Source organism: Alligator mississippiensis, chromosome 11 (assembly GCF_030867095.1).
Source record: "Alligator mississippiensis isolate rAllMis1 chromosome 11, rAllMis1, whole genome shotgun sequence".
In the NCBI taxonomy this organism is placed as follows: domain Eukaryota; kingdom Metazoa; phylum Chordata; order Crocodylia; family Alligatoridae; genus Alligator; species Alligator mississippiensis.
The window spans coordinates 52,941,787-52,962,581 of NC_081834.1; positions in this window are offsets into that span (position 1 = coordinate 52,941,787).

The following is a 20,795-nucleotide window of genomic DNA, read 5'->3' on the forward strand; positions in this document are numbered from 1 at the left end:
TGCCTATGGGAATTGTAGCTCAGATACTTCAGAGTGCCCATTCACTCAGGTGGTGGGGCTGGCTAGCTGGACCACACCTTCCACGATGTAATGCAGGTTTCCATCTGATTAAGGTGGTAAATACCAGTAACTCAAATGTGTAGGAGAAAAGGCTGCTGTTTCTGTCCCAGCAAAGTGTAGGATATGGACCAATGGCTTGAGGTTGCAGCAAAGGAAGTTTAGATTGGATATCCAGAAAAGAAACTTCTTCACTGGGAAAAGTAAGGCAATGGAATAGATACCTAGGGAAGCTGTGGGCTCTCCATCACTGAAGCTGTTCAAGAAGAGGTTAGACAACCACTGGTTAGGAATGATCTAGGTGTAGTTCTGCCTATGTTTTACTACAGGTATTTCCCCATGCTTCTGTGCTTTGCTGGTTGCCCTGTCCCCCACTTCCTGCTGCATGAGTCAAGGTAGTTTAAACCTTCCTCGTAGGGACTGGCTGTAGGCTGCAACCCAAGCTGGGGGTTTTGACTGGAGTGGGCCAATGCTCCTAGTGGGACTTAAACCCAGAAACTTTGGCTAAAGGGTCTTGTCCCTCCTCTCATGATGAAATCAATTGCCATATCTGGTGTCAGAAAGAAATTTTGCCCTATGGTCAGATTGGTATGGATGGTGGGGATTTTTGCCTTCCTCTGTAGTGGGGGGTCTGGCCCTCTACCTGGGATTTCTTTAGCAGACATTTAACAATCTCTTATAGAAGCAGGACACTGGCTGCCATGGTTCTCCTACTTTACCTGTGGCAGGTTAGAGTGTTATGTCTTGTGTCGTGCCAGGGTTGATGGTAATTTTACAAAGAGTTTAGATTATGAATTTGTATAGGATGGTTTGGATAGGGATGACTCTGCCTCAGGCAGGGGGTTTGACTAAATCAGTAGTTCTCAACGTTTTCTGTACCAGGACCCATTTGTAAACGTTAATGGCTGGTCCCGACCCAGTGCCCCTCACTCCCAATCTGCTGTCACCTAGCCCCAGGCCCCCCAATGTGTGGGGCAGGGGGTGGGTGTGTGCAACAGGGGGATGGAGCATGGGGGACCCCAAGCAGCCCCTTGCAGGCTGAGACTCTGATGGCCTGCAAGGATAAAGCTGTGATTTCCCCACATTTTTCAACTTTAAAAGAGAACCCACTTTTAAAGTTTGTTGTTCATTTTTAAAGTTTGTTCCCAACCCTTTCATATATGCTTGCAACCCACTTTTGGGTCACGACCCACAGGTTGAGAAACTCTGGACTAGATGACCTCTGAAGGTCTCTTCCAGCCCTACTTCTCTATGATTCTATGAAGGTGGGTCTGTATGGCATTATTCCCATCTAATTGCTGGCAAAACTTACTGTGCAGTCACGAGTGTCTTTATAAAAGTTAGTACCACATTAAGAATGTAATGAATAGCACTCAGGAGCTTGCTCTTCTCCTCTCCCACTCCCAGCCCTCCTCCCTCCCATCCCCGCCGCCAAACACTAAACTTCCCCACCCACTCAAAGTTGGGACCGGCTCTGTTCCCTTGAACGCAATACCTCTGTATTGCTATTTTCCCCATTCCAATCAGGTCCTTTAAAATGAGACCCTTTCGAGAAATACATAAAGTAGATTATATAGGATTATGCTTGACTAGATACACAGAAAGGGCAGAGCATCAGGCTTCTAGAAAATCCTCTAGCTATTACAGAGGCCTTGTATAACAGTTTTAATAAACAGCCAGCAGCTTTTTTTGCACAAGATCTGAAATCTAAACAGCCAGAAGATAAACTGCAAGAGGCTGTGGTATTAATACAAGCTTTGTTCACAGGAGGGGTTTCACAGTTATCTGATATAAATCAGTTCCAAATTTTTGGTGTATGCGCAAGGCTAGCAGAGCACGTACTGTCTAGAACAGGGGTCAGCAGCCTTCTTGATCTGATCCACCAAGCAGGCCCAGTCACTGTGGAAGCAAGATCCAGGCAACCTCAGGGCTGGGCAAGGACATGTGGCTGGGGGCCGTGCACACTTGAGAAGCGTGCTTGAGGAGCAAGTGAGTGAGCAAGGGCCGAGCTGCCACCGCCAGGAGCTTGTTAAAGCTCAGGCTGTGACCCGGGAGCCAACCCTTCACAGCCCGGTACCAGCCCATGGCCTGGTGGTCGGGAACCTCTACACTAGAGGATAACAGCCTAGTATTGATACTGGCTAAGGAAGCAACTCCTTCAGCTCAAGTGGTAGACATCTGGGCTGCACTGTGAAACAGTCCAGGTTCAGACTCTGTTGATGGGTAGTGAAGATATCAGTGAAGGATAGTGGAGGGAGTGGGGGGGTGGAGCTGGTTCGGACCCAAACTGGGTGGGGGGCGAGGTCAGACCTGAAGTGCGGGGGGTCAGAACTGCAGTGGGTGGGGAAGCAGGGTCTGACCTAAAGCAGGGCAGAGGGGTAGAGTGGGGTCATACCCAAATGGGGGGGAGAGGAGGAGGGTGGGGTTGGACCAGAATGGGGCAGGGAGGGGGAGGAGGAGGGGGTCAGACTGGGATGGGGGGCAAGGTTGGACCTGAACTGGAGGCAGGGGAGGTGGTGGCAGGGTCAGATCCAAAGCAGGGAGGGAGGGTTAGGTCAGACCCAAACTGGGTGGGGACAGGATGGAGCGGGGCTGGGCACAAAGCAGGGGGTGTGGAGTGTAGTTGGACTTGAAGGGGGGTCGAGGTTGGGCCCAAAGCGGAGCAGGTGGGGGGGGTCCGACCCAAAGCCGGGGGGAGGGAGGGGGCAGGCTTGGATCCAAATTGGGGAGGGAGGGGGGAAGCAGGGTCAGACATCAAGTGGCGTGGGGAAGGGAGTGGATTGGGGTTGGACCTGAACCAGGGAGAGGGAAGGGGCAGGGTTGGACCCAAGGTGGTGGTGGGGGTGGGACTGGGGTCGGACCTGAAGTAGGGGGGAGGGGAGGACAGGGTCAAGGTCCCCCGAAGCAGGGGGTGGGAGCGGAGTTGAACCTGAATAGGGGGCGGGACGGGGTCAAGCCTGAAGTGGGGGGATGGGGGTAGAGCAGGGTCGGGCCCAAATGGGGGGAGGGGGGGACTGGGATCAGACCCAAAGTGGGGCAGAGGGCGGGCGGTGGGGTTGGACCTGAACCAAGGGGGAGAGGAGTGGGATCGGACCCGAACCAGGCTGGCGGAGGAGGGTGGAGCAGGTTCAGACCCAAACTGGGGGAGGGCAGGGTCTGACCTAAGGCGGGGGGAGTTCGGACCTGAACCAGTGGGGGTCGGACCCCAACTGGGAGGGAGAGGGGTGGGGTTGGACCCACGGCGGGGGAGGGGGCGGGTCAGACCCGAAGGTGGGGGAGCGGAGTCGGACACAAAAGGGGAGGGGGTGGAGCAAGGTCGGACCCAAAGTCAGGGCGGGGGGGGAGGGGAGGAGCAAGGTCAGACCTGAAGTGGGGGGTGGTGCAGATCTGAAAAGGGGGGAGGGGGAAACGGGGTCGGCCCCAAAGGGGGGCGGGGAGTCGAACCTGAACGAGGGGGGAGGGGGGGCAGGGTCGGACCCGAAAAGTGGAGTAGGGAGGGAGTGGGGTTGGATCCGAAGCAGGGGGGTGGCAGGGAGTGGCCATGGGACCTGAAGCAGGACAGGGCAGGGCCAGACGCAGGGCTCCCCCCCCCCCCCCCCCCCGCATCATTCTTCTATGGGCAATATTCTAGTAATTTAAATAACAAAATAATTGACTTTAAAAAAAACAAGCCTCTCATTATTTTTGGATCAAAAGCATTTATTTTTATCAATGAAGTGTTCCCAGGGGTCACTTGGGCTTTAGCAAAAATGTGGGGGGGTTTTGGATTGGATAATTAATGCCGTGGATTAGAGCAGTGGGGGGCCATCCTTTTTGCCTGTCACAAATTAAACCCCAGACCTCCCCAAGTGCCACTCATATCCCCTTCCCCTGCCTGATCTGCTGCTCTGCTTTCAGCTCCCTGTCCTATCTTCCATTGTCCTCTCTGCCCTTTTCCCATCTGCCATGTGCCACACACAGAGCGGCTGCCCATGCCACTTGTGGCTCACATGCCACGGGTTCGTCACCCCTGGATTAAAGTTAAAATTATGGTTTAGATGAACATCCCTTAAGACTCTGTTTCCACATATTAGTTCTCAGAAGAGGCTCATGTATTTTTGTTGCATTTTCAAGGTGTTAAAATACAGTCATCTCAGACTGATAAGGGTACTTAAGGGTATGTAAATACAGACAGGGATGGCATATGTCAGAAGGCATTGCTTGGCTGGTGAATCTCTTTGTGCGGGAATAGTGGTAGTAGTTCAAGGGCATGGGGTGAAGTGACTGTGACTCACTGGGCATCAAAGTCATCATGCGACATGACACTGGTCCAGGTATGAACATACATCTGCTTTGGCGGGTAATACTGGTAACACAAGAACACAAAGAAAAGACAGCTGTGTTCCCTTCTCAGTTCTGGCAGCACCCTGGGGTCTAGTGAATTAGAGCCGGGGGTCTGGGAATCAGGACATCTGGACCTGAGAGGGTTTGTGTCCTGGGTCAGCAGGTAATAGTGTCTGTTGTGAGGGGAATTGGAGAGATGTTGACAGGGTCAGCAGTCCGGGGGTAGTTGCCCTTCTGTGTCTGGGTCCTGCTCCAAGACCTGGGAGTGCAGTGGTGTCCCAGGCTAGAGTGAAGAAGTTGGGGTTGGAGCCAGGATGCCTGGGTTCTGTTTCTGGCTTGATGATGATGAAGAGTATGAATCTTTAACAAATCAATTCCCTACTTTCTGTGCCTCTCTTCGCCCACCAAGAACAGTATGGATGATACAGCTTCCCTGCCTGCAGCACAGGGAACTTGCAGCTTAGCATCTGTGCATTGCGATTAGATGGAAAGTGTTAGAGCAGAACACTTAAGCACGGCATCACACCCACAGATAGAGGGCTTACTCTGGCTTTCATCCCATTTTATGGCACAGCTACAGAACAGAGGCCTGCAATTATCCATGATGGTAAATAACATATTAACAATTAAATTAATAGAGCTCAGGAGTTCTGTGTTTGTTCCTTTCCTGTTCCCCCATTCCCCTTACAAAGCAGGCATTAGAGTCCAGAAGTCCTGGATCCCACTCCCATGTTCACTTGAATGCACTGGGCACATCTACATGAGACGCTTACTGCATATTAGCCTAATAACACTGCGCAGTAGCACATCACAGCACAAACCGTGCTAATAGCCTACTGCGCGGTGTTATTAGGCTAATGCGCAGTAAGCATCACTAAATAATCATGCGCTGGCAGTACTGCATAGTATATTTAGTTACTGTGCATTTAGTTAGTACTTTTTTAAGCAAGTACTACATTAAATGTGCAGTATCTAAGACATCTACGTGTTCATTAATGTGCTGTAATTATGATACATTTAGTACCTGTAATAACAGATACTAACGTAATGCGCTGTAATCAGTGCTACTGTACATTAGCGCAGATGAACACTTTTTGTGTGGTGCTTAATATCCATTGGACTGATCTACTGCCCATTAGTGCATTAGCACAGTTTTTGCCAGCCACACTAATGTGCAGTAGAGTCAGTCCAGTGGGCATTAAGCATCTCATGTAGATGCATCCACTGGTTCTCTGATGTCAAGTGTTAAAATACTCCTCTTCTGCTTAGGCTTTGTAAGTTTTCATTCCTATCAGATCCTTTGAAACCAGACACCATTTAGAAATTAGATTGTATTGGATTACATGAGATGACTAATGGAGAAAACAAGGCATCAGGCTTCTAGGAAACACCAGAGATTTTACAGAGAGCTTGTAACACATCTTAAACAAACAGCCACAGGTCACCTTATTGACCTCTGCTTTTTTATGCAAACTTATGAAGCCTTAACAGCCACAAGACAAACCACAAGAGACAGTGGAGTAAACACAAACTTTATTCACAGTGGGATATCACAGTCAGCTAATCTGAATCAGCTCCATAATGATAGTAAATGCATAAGGTAGCAAAGCACACATCAGTAATGAGAACTATTGGAGGACAACAGCCTACTACTGCTACCAGCTAAGAGCTACTCCTTCAGCTCAGGCAGTCAATGTCTGTGCTGCACTCTGGAGCAGTCAACATTCACAGATCAGGGATTGTTTAGAAGCATCTCCATGACTAAGGTTTGGTCTTTTGAGGAATCTATGGTACAGAAATGGCTCCTGTTACCAGAATATTTGAGCATCTTGTCATCTTTAACTGCACATCACATCCAAGAAGGGCAGCTCTCTTATTCCCATTTACAGGTGGGAAACTAAAAGACCCAAGGCAAGATGAAGTAATTTGATAAAGATCTCACAGGGAGTCTGTGGCAGAGAAAAGATGTGCCTTCCAAGCCAGTACCCTTCCTGCTGCACCATTCTTTCTCCCTAGGCTCAGGGTAATGGAGGGCCATTATCACAACATTGCAAACAAAGCTTTGGGTCTAAGTTTGCCACTGAATTTTCAAATCCAAGCCCGGTATCTCCCCATTGTCCCATGGCTTGGGGAGTCATTTATACCATGCTGGCAGGCATGTGAAAGAGCAAAGCAGGCCCAGTAGCCAGGCTGTTGCCTTGGCACCCTAAAGCACTGTGCTGAGGGCCACATTGTTCCCTGGGCTCCCTCTGTGACCTGGGTAAGGCTGGGGCATCTCTGCTCCAGTCTTCCCCACTGTGACAATGGCCCTCCATTTCCTCTAAGGCGGGGGTGTGGCACTCTATGTCAAAGAGCAATACACGTCCTCAAGAAACAGCACTGGGTCAGAGGAGGGGCAGACTGAAGTGCTCTGTGTCCGTGTACAAGGGAGGTGGGGGGAAAGGGACTTAAAGGCAGGAGTTTACTACAGGCCATCCAACCAGGGGGAAAAGCTGGACCAGGAATTCTCAGGTCAGCTCGCGGAGGCAGTTGAGTCAAGGGATGTGGTTGTCATGGGTGACCTAAACTATCCGGACATCTGCTGAGAAGAGCAGTCTGCCAGGTCTGACCGCTCACGTAGGTTCCTAGCCAAGTTACAGGACGTCCATCTAACCCAGGAGGTGTACAGTCCCACCAGGGGAAATGCCTTGTTGGACCTGGTCCTGGCTGCGGGCGATGACCTGGTAAGGGGACTGCGAGTTCTTGACCACCTGGGCAATGGTGATCATCACCTGCTGGCATTCACCATCCAACACAGGGTGTCAAAAGCCAACAGCAAGGCAACAGCCCTGGACTTCAGGAAGGCAGACTTCAATGAGGTAAGGAGACTAGGCACTGAGGTCCCGGAGGGGAGGGGAGTTAGTAGTCCAGGAAGAGTGGTTGTTCCTTAAGGAGACGATCCTCCAAGCCCAAAGGGTGACAATCCCAACGCAGATCAAAGGGGGCAAGAGTGCTCAAAAGCCCCCATGGCTCACCAAAAGCATCCAGGAATGTCTCAAAGCTAAAAAGGAGGCGTACACCCAATGGAAGAGAGGGGCCATCACCAGGGAGGACTACACCTCCGTTGCTCGGGAATGTAGTGGGGGTCAGGAAGGCCAAGGCGGAGATGGAACTGGAACTAGTGACCTGGATCAAGGAAAACAAGAAGTCCTTTTTAAAATACATAGTGGGTAAAAAGAAGGTACCGGGTAATGTAGGGCCTCTGCCAGATATGCTAGGAAATCTGGTGGTCACACCAGATGATAAAGCTGACCTCTTTAACAATTTCTTTGCCTCCATCTTTTTTAGCAGGGACCGGGGCATCCCCCGCACTGGGATCCCCAACAGACCCAGGGGAGGCGCTGCCAGGCCCAGGGTCAGTGAGGACCTAGTCAGGGAACTTCTGGTGGGACTAGACGTGTTCAAATCAGCAGGTCCTGACGATCTCCACCCCAGTGTGCTGAGGGAATTGGCAGAGGCCATTGTGGGACCCCTGGCATGGCTTTACAAGCATTCGTGGTGCTCTGGCAAGGTACCAGAGGACTGGAAAAGGGCCAGTGTGGTCCCCATTTTCAAAAAAGGGAAGAAGGAGGACCCAGGAAACTACAGGCCCATTAGTCTTACCTCGTTCCTAGGGAAGCTCTTTGAGAAAATTATCCAGGAGCATATCTAGAAGGGACCAGCAGGGGAGATCATGCTTAGAGGCAACCAACACGGGTTCATTTAAGGCAGGTCCTGTCAGACTAACCTGGTGGCCTTTTACGACCAGGTCACAAAATCCTTGGACACAGGTGTCACGGTGGACATGATCTTTCTGGACTTTAGGAAGGCCTTTGACACTGTCTCTCAGCCCATTCTCATTAAAAAAATAGGTGACTGTGGCATCAATGCCTACACAGTCAGATGGGTCACAAATTGGCTGGAGGCCCACACCCAGAGTGGTGGTGGATGGGTCATTTTCGATCTGGATGGATGTGGGTGGTGGGGTCCCCCAGGGCTTGGTCCTCAGGCCTGTACTGTTCAATATTTTTGTTGGTGATTTGGATGAGGGGGTGAAGAGCACCTTGTTCAAGTTCGCGGATGACACTAAGAAGTGGGGAGAAGTGAGCACATTAGAAGAAAGGGACAGGTTACAACTAGATCTGGACAGGTTACAGGGGTGAACAGATGAGAACAGGATGGGTTTCAACACTGACAAGTGCAAGATGCTGCACCTGGGGGGGAAGAACCAGCAGCACACCTACAGGCTGGGGAACTCCCTTCTCGTCAGTGCAGAAGCAGAAAAAGATCTTGGAGTCATTATTGATGCCAAAATGAACATGGGCTGACAGTATGGGGACGCGGTCAGGAAGGCCAACCGCACCTTGTCATGCATCCACAGATGCATCATGAGCAGATCCAAGGAGGTGATCCTCTCCCTCTATGCGGCACTGGTCAGGCCGCCATTGGAGTGCTGCGTCCAGTTCTGGGCGCTGCACTTCAGGAGGGATGTGGACAGCATTGAGAGGGTCCAGAGGAGGGCCACTTGCATGATTGGGGACAGCAAGGCAGGCCCTACGAGGAGAGGCTACGGGACCTGAACCTGTTCAGCCCTCACAAGAAAAGGTTGAGGGGGGATCTCGTGGCCGCCTATAAACTTACCAGGGGGGACCAGCAGGGAATGGGAGAGTCCCTGTTCCCCCGAGCACTACCCAGAGTAACAAGGAATATTGATAAGTTGACTGAGAGTAGATTCAGGCTAGACATCAGGAGGCGCTACTTCACTGTCAGGGCGCCTAGGACCTTGAACCAACTTCCTAGGGAAGTGGTGCTGGCTCCTACCCTGGGGGTCTTCAGATGGAGGCTGGATGAACACCTTGCCGGGGTCATTTGACCCCAGCATCCTTTCCTGCCCACGGCAGGGGGTCGGACTTGATGATCTGCTTAGGTCCCTTCCGACCCTACCAACTATGAAACTATGAAGCTATGAGACACTGACAGTGCCTTGCCTCAGTAGGACAGATGGTGAGGATACACACAGTGGAGACCATGAAGCCCTTAGGCACTAATTTTAAAGAAAATTAAGTGCCTAAATCCCATTGATTTCAGTGGATATCAGGCACCTGTACACTCCTTTAATGAGGCTTTAGATACTGTGATGATGGGAACTGGAGGAGTATGGTGGATAAGAGAGCTCTGGACTGGAAGTAGGAGGACCCAGGTGCTATTTACAGCTCTGCCTTGTGCTCCAGTTCCTACATGAAAACCATTCAGTCTGTAATGTCTTTGGGGCCGGGCTTAAGTTACGTGGGTGTCCATGCAGAGCCTGGCCCAATGGGGCACTGATCTCTGTTGGAGCAGGGGCTCTCTTTCTCTCTCTGTTGAGGCAGCACCTGACACTGTGAAGTCCCCAGTGTATTTGAGGACCTGTCAGCATTACAGCAATAATAATAAATAACAATGACTTGTTCATGTAAGAAGTTCCCAGCAGACCTGGGGTGGGAACCCAGGAGTCCTGGTTCAGGATGCAGAAGGAGTCATGTTACTTCTATGCCTCCACCTGGATTACTGTTCACTCCAACTCAAACACCTGCTCAGATGGAGCACCATCGGTTCGGTTGTCCTGGTGCTGTGGGAACTGCTGCTGCGGGTGACTTTTCTGGAAAGCATAGATCTGGAAGATAGAACCAAATATGTGAGTCCATCACCCACTCTTACAGTCAAATCCTTGCTCGTAAGATGTGGGGCCAAATCCTGCTGAAATCAGTGGCACCTTTGCCATGGACTTAGAGGGATCACTCTCAGAACCCTGTGGTCAAACTCAGTGTCAGACTTTGCCTGAATATTGTTGGGATGGATCAGACCTTAAATGTGGTAACACAGAGGCTGCAGTGCTGAGTCTGACATGAAAAGTTTCTCCAGACTATCAGGTTTCTTCTTGATCACCAGGAAGGTCAAAGCACGGAACAGAGCCCTGAGTTCCAGCATTGTTCCCTGCTCCAGTGGTGGATTTGAGCAGGAGACAGCTGGAAGTCAGGACCCCTTGGCTCTAGCCCATGCTCCAGGAAGGGCATGGAGTCTAGCAGGTTAAAGTAAAGGAGAATCCCTGGGTTCTGTTCCAGCAGTAGGAGAAAACTGGAGTATAATGAGTTAGAGTGGAGAGCTAGTAGTCAGGGCTTCTAGGGTTTGCACTGGAAATGTTCATCTATGCCTCCCTGTGTATCAGAGAAGGAGTCTCTGTATGTTTGCATTTCAGTATTTCAGGGATTTATGCATGTGCATCTATGATGATGGTCAGGGACCTGCATTTGGGCTTTGTGTATATTTGCCATGTTCATTTGGGGAAACTCTTTGCTTTCCTATCTGGTTAACTTTCCAAGGATGTGTGTGCGTGCGTGTGCCTGTATTTTTCATTTGCATATATATACTGTGTTTAAAGGATTCTTGTGTGTGTGTGTGTGTGTGTGTGTGTGTGTGGTATTTCAGGGAACTGGGAGTAATGTGTGTGAGAGTGCTGTTTCAGGGAACTGGGCTAGGAGTTGGGGGGGGGGGGAAATGCGAACAACAAGAAAGATTTCTATACATTCCTGCTTGCCATTTGACACCTCCAGGGAAGAATTCCTACCTGATTTGCACAATAAAGAGCAACTCAACACCACTCACAAAGGCCATTTGTACATGCCACCAGGGGTTTACTTTGGTTTAACTCTCCCCAAATTGAAGCAGTGGGTTTTTAAAAACACTGCTTCAATTTAGGGCAAAGCTGCACCATTAAAGTGGTGCAAAAGGCCATTAAGCCACTTTAAAGGCCAATTTTGTGACATGTACAAATGGCCAAAGACACTCTCATAGACCCAGAGGGACAGATTTCCATCTCCAGCTTCCTCTGTGCAAAAATGAAGTTTATTTCCTACTTATAGGGACTTTTTACCATCTTCAATTTTCCCTGAGTCTGATGAAGGGCATTTGAGCTCAAAAGCTTACAGAAAAAGGTTTTTTTGTGTGTGATTTCCTAGTTGGTCTAATAAAAGGTGTTATCTCTGAACCAAGAGTTCTAGATTTGTGCATTTCTTCAGTACATATATTGCATTTTAGGGTCTGTGTGGCTGGTATGTGTGTGTGCTGGTTGTGATTCAGGGACCTAGGTTGGAATTTGTGTGTTTTGTTGGGTGCCTTTCAAGGGGAGGTGCATGCTGCTCCCTATGAGTTTCAAGCAGAGAGCTTTCTTTCTGCAGGTTTTTGTGTGCTGGGTATTTTGGGGTGATACCACTTTCATCTTTTTAGTTTTCACCTGTCCAGTATGGATCAGGTGAACCAACAGAAGTAAATGGCCCCATCCTTTGCCTCCAGACCACTTTCCCCTGGTCCCAGCTGTGTGATCAGATGGGTCTGACCCTTCTTTGATATCCACATCCAGTCACTTACCATGAGGGGGAGGCCAGCCAGCAGCAGAACCACCAGGAGAGCAGCCAGTGAGAGGAGAAAGATGGCCCAGGCTGGCAGGTAGTGCCCGTCTGGTGGAGAAGGGGTCATGCCTGGGAAAGATAGTGAAAACAAGGGGCCATGTGAGATAGGCTGGCAGCTATCCACACCCACACACTATACCACAACCCAGATGAGAGAAAGGAGCTAGAGCTGTTTGTCATGGGATGGGAATGAAGACACTCCCTCCTTTTGGTCCTTAAGTACTCGAAGAGCTACTCTTGTTTAAAAAAGCATTAATTCCCCTTTACAGACTGAAACAGAGGTGGTGAGAGAGGAAGGTATCACAGAGGGAATTCAGGACAGTAACAGAACCCAGGAGTCCTGAGTCCCAGCCCTTCTGTACTAATCCAAGGAGACATCGCTCCCCTTCTGGAGCTGGGGAGAGAACTGGTGAGTCCTGACTCAAAGTCCCCTCTCCACCCTCTGCTCCTTGGGCTAGAGATGAAAGAAACCCAGTGGTCCCAAGTACCAACTTTGATGACTTCGACCCTCCAGATCCCACTGTCATCCCAGAACTGAGGGTAGAACCCAGAAATCCCAACACCCAGCTTCCCCCACCCACTCACTCAAATAGTGGGAGCCCAAATCTTCTGCATTGGAGCCTGACGGAAGAAGAAGATGATCACAGTGAAGAGTATCTTTACTAAGGCCAGTTAAACCATTTCTGTGTGCATCACCTTACCAGTGCTGTTTGGTGAGGTATGCACAAAGGTTGGAACGGGTGGATCTGTTACGGTGGTGTCAAGACAGGCAGTAACCATCTTCCCTGGTGTGGTGCTCAGGGGTGCAGTGGGAGTCTGGTTGGCAGTCACAGGAGTTGTGAAAGTCCCAGCCATAGCATAAAATTCAGGGCAGATATTAGCTGCATAGATGACAGTAGCTCCAGCTGCCCTTAGTTTGGATTTGGCCAGTTGGGTCATGGTACTCGTCATGGACGCTACATGGAGGCGAGAATTAAAATTTTTACAGCACCAACCCCCACATCTGGCTGGAGATTCAGAGAGAGGAGTGAGGAGTACACCCAACTCTCCAGGTGTGCACCCCTGCAGTGTACCCCTCAGATGCATTTTGGAAGCACCCAGAATAGCACTCAGGCCCTCCTGCTCCCACAGCAAGAGCCCAGGCCCCTTGGGGGAAAGAAGAATCACAACTGGGAATGCAAAGCCAGTGAGCAAACCTATGTCCACCAGCCTGCAGTGATGGACAATGACGGCCCAGCCTGTAGTGGGCAGGGAGAGCACCAGCCACAGTGCACCCAGGTGGAGTGAACTCATTAACACTGGAACTGAAATAGGAGGTGTGGTAGCACATACAGTCTCCTTCCACAGGTATTCCCAAAATCCAACCTCAGTCTCAATCTCCACTGTATTCATCCACTTGGTGTTGTTCCCCTTGAAGATGTGGGAACAGAATCCAAGAATCCTTCCCTTGTGCTACCATACCAGGTAGTGCCAATGGCATGCAAGAGCTAGAAGCGGAGCCCAGGAGTCCTGACTCCTAATCCCCAACTCTAACTACTATACTCCATGCATCTTACAGAGTAGAAAACAGCATTCAGGCATCCTGACTCCCAGGCCTGACCCCCACCAAACCTATTCTCCTCCCAGCTGTAGGAAGACCCCTACAAAGCCAAACATCCTGACTATGGGGCCTGCCACGCTGTGTTTACAAAACCCACTGTTATAAGGGGTCAGCTGCTTGCTCTCTGCTCCAGGGACCTGTCAATATGGACATCTCTGCTAAGTTGCCAAGTGGACACATTTTCTACCACTCACATTTTTAAGCAAATCCCCAGCTGTTTCACTAGTGGGAGAACATAGCAGCTGCTTGCTTGGTTTGGAGTCCCAAAGCCCTCATGGGAAGCTTGGCCTGATAGTTTAATGCTGATAGGCAAAGGGACCTGTAGCCACTCCTTCCCCCCTGCATGTCCATAAGGAGCCAAGGATACAACGGGATCCCTGAATCAAAAGTTGTGGATGCCCCTTTGACTCAAAGACTGAAATTGCTGTCCACCTGGCATGCACATTAGAGAGCTCTGGAAGGCTTCGTAGATGTTTGTCTGTGGCCTGTGGGACCCCGATCTCAGCTGGAGGAGAGGTTGTTCCTCTCTTTTGTCTGTGCAATGCCCAGCATGACAGGGCCCTGATCTCCATTAGGACCTTTAAGCACTGCCACAATAAGGGATAATAATGATGGAGTGGTTGAGATCCCTGTTTCAAAGGAGCGAAAGCAGAAGACCATACCTCCCAGATGCAGACACAGGGCCATCGGGACAAGGAGGATTCCCAGTGCCACAGCTGGAGCCTTGCGCACCCGGTCCATGGTGACCCCAGGGGGTGAGGGGATGAGGTTGGCTAGAATCGCCTCAATGCAGCTGGTCCCCTTTATAAAGGCCATTCCCATTCCCCAGCTCGTTCTCATTCAGTCACACCTCCACCACGATAGAAAATATTCCAAAACACCATTGTTGTCAAATTTTCTCCGCGGACTCAGTTTCGGATAATTTTTTTTTCCTTCTTGCACGGAACAAAAACATCAAAAGCAACAACACCAACAGGAGCAGGTCTGAAGGGATTTATTCGTGCATTGGTCACAGCCCAGATATGTACATTTTCTTGACACAAATATCTGCTCTTGAAGGGAGCAAGGAATCTCGCCTGGTCTGTGCAGTCACCCGGGGCAGGGCTCAGTGCCATTAACGAAACAGAAAATTAATGTTTGTCTCTCAAAGATTAAATGTGGGAGATCGAGAGAGCTTGGCTGTGTACAAAGGGTGGCCTTCTTTGAGAATGACACATGGGATCCTGAATTGCCCTGCCTATAATTATTAGTTGATTGAGTTTGATCATGGTAGTTACAGCTGGCTGAAATCTTCCCTCTGAAAACTATAATAAGAACTGGTCCTTGGAAATGATCTTTTTCATTTTGGTCAAAATAATTCTGGTTTTCAGTGGCCAAAAAAACAAAACCAAGCGTGCCTATTTTGTTTAACTCTCCAACCTTTCCCCTCCGCACGAACATGTTCATGTGCAAAATATTTCCAATTTTTCCTACAAAAAAAAGAAGCCATTTCATTAGCTGGTGTTTTGTGTGTTCTCAAAAATGGAAATGCTTGTTTGGTTCCAAAATGTCAATGGAAAGATGAAAATGAAGAAAAATTGGATTTTTGCTTTTAACCACCTTTTTCCTCCAAATTGAAAATATTAATTCTATTATATTTTTCCCCCCAGAAAAAAAAATATGGATTGTGGGTTTTCATCTCCTCTACTTTTACCAAAAGAAAAGGGTCAGGACAGAGGGGAAAAGAGGAGGTAAAGGTGGGGAAAACTACAGCAAGATGCTTCAGTTTGTGGCTTTTCGGTGAAATAGTTCAGTGAGAAAGAATTTTTGGAAAATACCTATCCTTCGCAAAATTTCTCTTGAAAAACTAGGATTTCCCTATAATACCAGCAGTTGTTTTATTGTTAGCTGCTGTAAAGGGTCCCTTGTCCGGCTCTACTTTTAAACCAGGACCCCACTATGGCAAGTGCTGTAAAAAAATCTCAGAAAATAAAGCTGCTACCAAATTATGCCAACAGTTGCAAAGACACATAAGAAACAGCCCCTGTCTATATATCAGTGGTCTGGCCATGGGCAGAATGACTCACCTTGGGTCAGAGATGGGGAAGCGGGGCACACGGACTGGCTCACGGGCAGTATTTCTCCCTGTGGTGGCATGGGGAGAGCGCAGGCAGCTGAAGCCCCTGCCAGCTAACTCCACCAAAGCCCCACATCCATGGGCCACTTCCCTGACTCCATGGGTTGGATCTGGCCTGTGGGGTATAGACTGCTAAACACGCAAAACAGAAACCAAAACTCAAAAATGTCACTACCCACAGTGGTGGGTCTCAGTTTCTTCAGATTCAGGGTATCCCTGCACAACATTTTTGAACTTGACAGCACTCCAGTTGAAAACCATGGTTGTGCTACCTCAGCAGGTCTCAGCCGGTATGGGGCTGCCAGGAGGTCAAGGTGCCCTGTGCATCTTGTGTGCAGCTATTTGGGAAGGCCTATGGCACACGTATATTACATAAGGAAGAACTTCTTTACTGTCCGAGCCCCCAAGGTCTGGAATAGCCTGCCACCGGAGGTGGTTCAAACACCTACTTTGAATGCCTTTAAGAGACATTTGGATGTATATCTTGCTGCGATCCTATGACCCTTGCTGACTTCCTGCCCTTTGGGCAGGGAACTGGCCTCGATGATCTCCCGAGGTCCCTTCCAGCCCTAATGTCTATGAAATATTCTCCTGCTTCCATTAGGGCTCTCTGATTAGCTGAAGGCAGGCCAGAGACCCAGCTTGTGCTACAGCACTTCTCAGGCCAGATCTGAATGGCATCTCCTGGAAAGAGAGGCACGCGAGGCAGGTCAGACTGTCCTGGGAGAAGCATGGAGAGGCTGGACTGAGAAGGGCTGTAGCATGAGCTGGTTCTCCCTGATTCTTTAGGCTTATCAGATAACCCTAATGCAGGAACAGCATGTGTGCCCCAGTCCTTTCCAGTCTGGCTGTGCACGAGACACATGGGGCATTTCTACCTGGCTGCAGGGGTGGTGGCGGCAATGCCTGCACTCTGGCACCCCTTGAAGGCTCTTGCAAGAACCACTGGTCTACATAGACAAAGGCTAGATGATGATTACCAAATGTACTAATTACCGAAGACTAGTGAAGTGATTCGTAGCCAGGGTGCTGGGGGGTGCTGCAGAGTGCCACATGTTATTAGCAAGGTTATGTGTGGAAACACCTACACATGATTCACAAGATAAACCCATACATTTCAAACATGAATCCACAATGCCAACAGCATTCTGGCCTGTTATGTTCTTTCTGAGTTCTTTGCAGCTGAAGAATTGCTCTATTTTTTCCCCCTCCATAGTAAAAGAAAAAAACAAAAGTGAAAGCTAGGAGCTGGTATTTATTTCCCAAGGCATCCTTTGAGTCTAACAAGAGATGGTTTAGTGATTAGCTTATGCAGAAGGAGTCTGTAGCAGAGCTGTGAACTCTGATCATAGGAAGAAATTCTTTACGGTGAGTGTTGCCAAAACATGGAATAGACTTCCAAGGGAGGTGGTGCTTTCCCCTACCTTGGAGGTGTTCAAGAGGAGGTTAGACAAGCACTTGGCTAGGGTCACTTGACCCCAGCACTCTTTCCTGACCAGGGCAGGGGGGTCAGACTCAATGATCTAATAGGGTAGCTTTCATAGATTTCTAGGGTCAGAAGGGACCTTTCTTGCCAAATGTCTCGTCTGGTGTCCACACAGCCAAGCCAGCTCTCCACGTATTCATCAGCAGAGCAGTTTAAGGAACACCTGATCAACAAGTCATTAGTTTGTGATGGAGACATAAGACAGAGCAACCTAGCATCTGCTAGGATGGTGCTTGTGCCTCGGGATGGATGAATAGATAGATGCTTTTGATAGGCGGCCTGCTTCTCTGCCGAAACAAATCCACCTATCCATCAGAAGTTAAAAATCAGAGTTGGGAAGCTGTAGGCACTTGACCACAATGTAGGCCCCCAAGCTGTATTCCCAGCTCTCCTGCTCACCTATTATGTGACCATGGGCTGCTATGCTCACTTCTCAGCTTCTTTTCCCTCTATTGTATGTCTAGGCAACTTTCACCGTAGGAAACTGTAGGACAGGGACCATCTCTCCTTGTATCTGAGCAGGGTCTGGCACAAATGGGGCCCTGAGCTCAGCTAGGCCCTCTTGTGAAGTACTGTTGCAAAACCACCTCTAACTTGTATTGATGCTCTTTAGTAACCTCTACCCAACTCTTCCCATCCACGTTCCTCATGATGGGTGAGGGGAGGTGGGGGGTTAAGCCACAGAAGCAGGTCAATTCCTTTTTCATTGAATATAATTAATGACCCGTGCAGCAGTTCCAAATGCCAATGTGACTACCAGCTCCTGCCTGGTGGGTTAACCTCAGCGATATTTTCAACTCTTCAGATGTGACTGGATCTCAGGTTCTGTCTCCCAGGGACCTGGCCCCAGAGAAGAATTCAGGCATCCAGCCAATATTTCATGGCACCTTTCCAGGCAAACACATGCAGATGTGACATAATTATGGGGGAATAAGGACCCTGCAGAAGCTGAATAATTAAGTGCAGAACCTCTTCTGACCTCACAATTAACCATGGAAGTGGCATGGACAGTCCTGGGGGGTCCTTCAGCGACCTCGTTGTAATGGCACCGGGTTTCCACAGGGTAATAAAACATTTGATCATGTCCACAGAAGTGCATCTGGGAGGAACTTGCACTTAAAACTTCTCCATCACTGAGTAGTAGCTGACTCCCCAGGGAGAGGTAGGGAGGGAGGAAATGAGATTTGCCCATCTTTTTGTGCGTGGTTCTTAAGACCAAAAGGGAGCACGGAAGTGTCTGGCCTCACACATCAGCAGGCCACAGACTGTTACCCTGGATCAAGTCTCAAATCTCAGGTGGTGGGAGGAGAGTAGACACTAGTGGGTCCAGTTAGGGGTAGGTTGGGAGTCAGGACACCTGGCTTCCATTCCTGACTCTCTGGGGAACTGCAGTTAAAAGCATTGGGGGTCGGGAGCAAAGGTCTTGCTTTGGATCTGATGCTGACTCACTCCTATGACTCATTTTTTCTATCTGGAAGACCTGGAGAGTGATGCTTATCTGCCACCTGACTGAGTTGTGAAAGGCCTTGGCATCTGGTGGGAAAGGGGCAACTGAAATGGAAAATCCTTTGTAAAAGGCACTGCTTACCTAGGGAACCCCAGGGCCTCGCAGGAACATTGAGGCCATGTCAGGAGATATTGCAAACGTGAAACGTAAGAAGAACAACTCCTGCTATTATGCTAGAAGCCAGGGCAGAGTGGGACCTTAGAGACTAACTGACTCAGAGAGGCATGAACTCTTGTGTTCAACAACCTACTTTGTCAAATGCTACTGCTAGGATAGAAAGGATACAAAATACCATATTTATTTGATTAAAAGGTGAGGATTTTTCTCACCCATTTAACAAGGGGGGGGGGGGAAAGCCCCTCATTTTACAATTGAGTATGAGGCAGCAAGGGACAGGCAACTGCTGCAGCTGCAGCCCCAACCCTGGGTCTGCTGCCTGCCCCCTTCTATCCACCTCAGCTGCTCCGTCCATGCTGCACCCTGGAGCATGGTGCATGGCCCCAGCCCAGCCCTGTAGCAGCAGTGTCGTCTCTGTGCCACTGCTATAAAGCTTGGCTGGAGCCGTGCTCTGTGATCCAGGCTGCAATAGGGATGGAGTCTGTGGGCACCAGGGCAAAAGTAAGAGGGAGATGGAGGAGCAGGCGGGGAGTCCAGAGAAAGGACAAAGGAGAGTCAGGAGACCCCAGGTTGCAGGGGGCAGAAGCAGTGCAGAGGGGAGAGAAGAGGGAGCGGGGGCCTGAGGCTGCAGGAGGCAGGCACAGGGGGGTTAAGTGGTGGTGGGAAAAGTTGCAGAGGAAAGTTGCATGTCTCCTCCACTGCCCACCAACCTGCCCCATTACTGCTCCTCCCCCCACTGCCTGCCCTATCATGTCTCCCCCACTGCCTCCCCCATTGTCTATCCCCCCACTGCCTGGCTCATTACTCCCCGCCTCAGCACCTGTCCCCCCTCCACCACCACCACCACCACCTGCGGGGGGGAATTTAAGATGATCCTGCAATAATTAGAATCTATACATGGAAAATTATAACAAATGTATACATTTTCCATTAATAGAATCTAATTATTGGGGGAGGGCATCTTAAATTCAGGATTGGGCTATGTTTGGTTGAATATGGTATACTCAATAATAACTGTTATAAATTGTTTATGTAGTCTAAAATATAGTATATATTCACTACTGCCCCCACTACTGCTGCTGTCCCAGCTGAGCCCAGCTGCTTCATAGCCTTAAATCTTCTCCCACCCCAGAGACAATGGGGAAAGCAGTAGCAGCAGGTTGGGTAGTGGAGGGCAGGAGAGGGAAGGGGATATGTTTCTGAGCACAAAGAGGAAAGGGGGATTTAGCTTTTTTGTGACCTTTAACAAAGTCCCCAAAGGCTCCAGGCATGGTCTGCCCACACTGGTGGGTGAGGGAAGGGGGGAGGAGACTGAGAGCAGTGGTGCAGTCACCCTTGCAGCATGGGTACCTGTTCCTACACCTCCCCTTTGCCCAATCCTTGATTTACCCTTGCAAGCATAATGCTGGGGATGGCACAGTTATGCACACACTCCCTTCTTGGTTCCTTCTTGCCTTAAGCACATGCTCTCAGCTAAAAGCTTATTGTGTTTGGTTAATGAGTGAGTGCTGTGAAATCAAGTGAGGAAGGTTTTATTTCCTTCAGCTGGGGGAATGATATGCACACACGCATGCACACACAGGTCTGAACCCTTCCAACAGAAGGCAGCAATCTCTTTGTCACACACCCACACTCTTTGTCATGCCTCTCTACAGATTATGTCTCTGGGCCTGCCAGGTGCAGTCCCTGTTTTATTTGCAGCCTGTGGGATGACAGGTGAGCAAATGTCATGCTTCCTTTCACCTCTTGATAACCTGAAGGAAATGGGCTCATCTGGCAGCAAGACAAGGCCTCCCTGACTGGGAAATACAGCTCAGAGAGCCAGCTGCTGCTCTTTTTCAAGACTTGTGCAGAATAATTTCATGAGCAGCCACTCACTGTTGCTTAGGTCCAGTTTTAAACTCAGGTATAGTTAGGTAGGAGACCTCTCTTAACCATACTTCATGCATAGAGAGACATGAGACATGGAACCCAGAAGTCCCAACTCACAGCCTTTCCCTGAGTCCTGCTGCTGCAACCACTCCCCTCCCAGAGCCTGGAGTGCTCAGTCATGGCTCTCAGCTCCCTTGTTCTAGCCATCAAGCCTCACTCTTAACTGAGGTCACCAGCCCTTCAGGATTGCCCTG